The sequence below is a fragment of the Nicotiana tomentosiformis genome, chromosome 12 (genome assembly GCF_000390325.3).
Source record: "Nicotiana tomentosiformis chromosome 12, ASM39032v3, whole genome shotgun sequence".
Taxonomy (NCBI): domain Eukaryota; kingdom Viridiplantae; phylum Streptophyta; class Magnoliopsida; order Solanales; family Solanaceae; genus Nicotiana; species Nicotiana tomentosiformis.
The window spans coordinates 89563336-89566773 of NC_090823.1; the positions used below are offsets into that span (position 1 = coordinate 89563336).

At 37.2% G+C, this 3438-nt stretch overlaps 1 long non-coding RNA gene across 2 annotated transcripts; it reads right to left on the minus strand.

Moving 5' to 3' along the window:
- Positions 1–348: 348 nt before the first annotated feature.
- Positions 349–2235, minus strand: LOC104112585 (uncharacterized). 2 transcript variants are annotated; one of them, XR_011413022.1, is made up of 4 exons: positions 2198–2235; positions 2019–2108; positions 1067–1134; positions 349–568 (listed from the first exon to the last, which is right to left on the minus strand). It is a non-coding gene; the product is annotated as an uncharacterized lncRNA (long non-coding RNA). The 2 variants fall into 2 exon arrangements; XR_001972557.3 differs by lacking the exon at positions 349–568 and having other exon boundaries at positions 589–1134.
- Between the last annotated feature and the right edge of the window lie 1203 nt (positions 2236–3438).

Here is a 3438-nt window from a genome sequence, read left to right on the forward strand (position 1 = left end):
ATCTTTGACCTAACTGATGTGGCCTACTTGGGAAGAATTGATCGTTGTATGTTTATCAACTTGCTTCATTTGGGGCACCTTTTATGTAGATCCATTTACTGAATTCAATAGTCCATTTAGTTGAACTTTTGGTGGGATGCAAATGATACATCAGGGCAGGTGTGATGTCTCCCAAGATGCAGTTAATTGCAAAGGATGACGAGTCAGTAGAAATTAAATTATCTTCGACTTTGTTCTCGCAGATTTTTCGAGTCTTTCCCAATTGATAACTTAACAAATTTTAGCTGCTGATTGGGAGTCTGCAAACTGAAATACTCTTCAGACGACTCGGTTCAAGTAAAAGAAGAATAACAAGGAACCAACAAGCTTCCCACAGACGATATAATCATTCGGAGTTTCTACCATATCTTTATACAAATGTCCGACTAGAAATGAATATCTTAACATGGGAACAAATATCCAAATGTATATATATTTTAGTTTGTGAACTGCGATTCTGCTAACTAATACTCCTCAGACCTCATCACCAGTCGTGTAGTAGCAGCCCACATTCTTATCCTGCGAAATACTACCACGCGATATACTTAGATAGGCATGACAAGCCATAAAATTATGGAAAAATATTGTTTTAAGTTCGAGCCGTGGAAGCATCCACTAATACGTGCATTAGGTTAGATTGCCTACATCACACCCCTTCGGTGCAGCCCTTCCCCGACCCTGCGTGAATGCGGGATGCCTTGTGCACCGGGCTGCCCTATTGTTTCAAGTTCGAGATTCCTTCTTTAGCCACGAATCCAAATGGAACTCAAAGCTAATAAGAGAATCTTCGACGAGTGATTAATACAATTAAAAGGAGATGCGACACTATCTCCCAGACAGATACTACTCCATAAGATGGCAGAATCAACTAAAGAAATTTAAACTGAGGAGAACTCATCTGTCAGCTGTGAGACATCGGAACGGAGTGAAGTTCAGATATCTACTCACCAGCAGTACAACACGACGACATCATGGACACGTAAATTGACCAGACTGAAGAAGAAGGATTTTACTTGCCTGGGATAACATCCTTTGCTTGTTTCGAAATTGAGTTCTGGCCTTGTTAGCGACTGAGTTTGGTGACTTGTACAGCCTCTGATAAAGAGGAGCATTATCATAACATAAATGGTCAGTCAAATTAATATTAAGACTCAATAAACAAGGAAAAACACTTTTTTTTTTCTTGCAGACTTGACAGGGAAAAAATAAATCTATCCAGCAATACAAATATACACGAAGAGGAATGTCAACTTAAAGAGATCATGGCATTTCCACTACCAGCTCAGTGTAAGAGCAACAACCAAGCAGAAGCAATGGCAGGTATATATGGGGTGGTGCAAACAAGAAGGAATTAACAACTGTTATCTTGTACTAGATCCTACGGTGGTGATTAACACGTTGAATGACAAACTGACAAAGACACAAATAACCTCAAGCTGAAAAGAATCATCAGAGATTGTCCAGATTATAAGTGCCGCAAATGTAAAGATTTCTCACTGTTACAGAGAAGCCAACCAAGAGACTGACTTCATAGCCAAACAAGCTTCTTCCGGTGGAAATGGTACCTTCTACTACTCTTTTCAACAGCTCCCTAAAGAGGTGAAAGGATTATTTCTACAAGATAGATCACATACGTAGCATAAGAAGAAGATTTGACAAGTGTAACTTCTTTGTTAGTTGAGAACTTTCTTGCTTAGCATGAAAGGAATTGTATAGGCTGGTCCTTTCATTATTTTTTTGAAGGTTAAAGTACTCAATCTTACATATTTTTTGGAGTTTAGGTCCATGTCCCCCTCTGCTTTCTGTAATTTATTTTGCATCAATCGACGTGGTACAGGTCATGCCTAACCGCCCATACTAAAGGCACACAGCCCTGAAGGTGATGGCTTATTCTTTTTTAAAAAAAAATTAAAGTGATCTCAGCACATCCATACACAACATATCCATAAAATAAAGTGCTTTTAGAAGCACAGAGGCACCTTTTCTGTTCCAGATACACGATGCCCAACACCCGAAAGCAATTTTCTCTTCGGTGTGAAACCAACGACATCATAAAGAAATTTATTTTCCTGCACAGTGGACAGGAATATAGATTATAAGAAATAGAAAACCAACACAAACAGCCCAAAAACTCAAGTGATGAGTAAACAAAATAAACCTGCATGTGCTTCACAAAACATCCTCCAACGAAGTGCTCCGATACCATGTTGTCACGACCCAAAATTTATTAAAGGTCGTGATGGCGTCGGACACTGCTGTCTGGCAAACCAAAAATAAATACTTAATTTGGTTCTCATTTTAATATTTTTGAAATCATATTTCCTTCGATTAAATGGTAAAAGATGAAATTTACAAAATAAATAATAATATTTTTAACAATTCCAATACAGTGCAACCAATAATCGCCCCAAAATCCGGTATCACAAGTGCATGAGCCTCAACTAAGAATATAAAATAAAATACAACATCTGTCTGAAATACAAATTGGACGGGAAAATATAAATACTCTGAAGGAGACTCTAGTGGCTTCGGTCCGTTTTTAAACCATTTTCGATCATCTCCCAATTTTGATAGCCTCGGCGAACGGATTACCTATAACGGATATCATGTTCTGGATGTAGTCCGCTTCTTGGGCCTGTAGGCAGACCGTTACCATTTTTGCTTCGTCCATTTGAGGCTTTGCCCTGGCGGCTTGCTCGCGCCATTTGACAGCATATTCATGAAAACTTTCCGCGGTTTTCTTTGTCAAACTGAACACAGAGTTCTCTTTTTGGATTTTTCACTCTTGCTCTCTTTTTCTTTTCTTTTTTTTCGCTCTTTGTTTTCTTTGTTATTTTTGTCACTCTTTTCATTTTCTTTCTTCTCTTTTTTTTTACTCAGTTTATTCGAAAGTTTTCTAAAGAAAGAAAAAATATATTTTGGATTTTGATTTTTTTTTCAAATGAAAGACTTCTAAAAAGAAAGAAAATATTTTTAATTTTTTTAAAAAAAAATATTTAGATTTTCTAAGGAAAGACTTCTAAAGAAGGATTTAAAGGAAATTTTTTTTTTGGATTTTTAAAAATTGGGGGCCGAAACCGATGAGGTTTGCCTACGTATCTCACACCCGGTGAGAATCAGACCCGCATAGTTCGGTCAAAACAACTATTTTTCTCTTCTTCTTTTTTTATGAAAATTAATCTTTAAAAATCATACGCACTAGACCACATCATTTTTTTTTGTTCATTCAACTGATTTATGCTAAAGTTGGCAACATGCAAGCCTCCCAAATAATGCAACAAGTGGCAAATAACATGTCATAATAGTCTCAACAAGGTACTTGTTCTAAAATAGAACTCGGCCCCTGTGTCGACTCATGGTAAGTCAAATGCACGTGATGCAAATAAAGCGAACCTACTA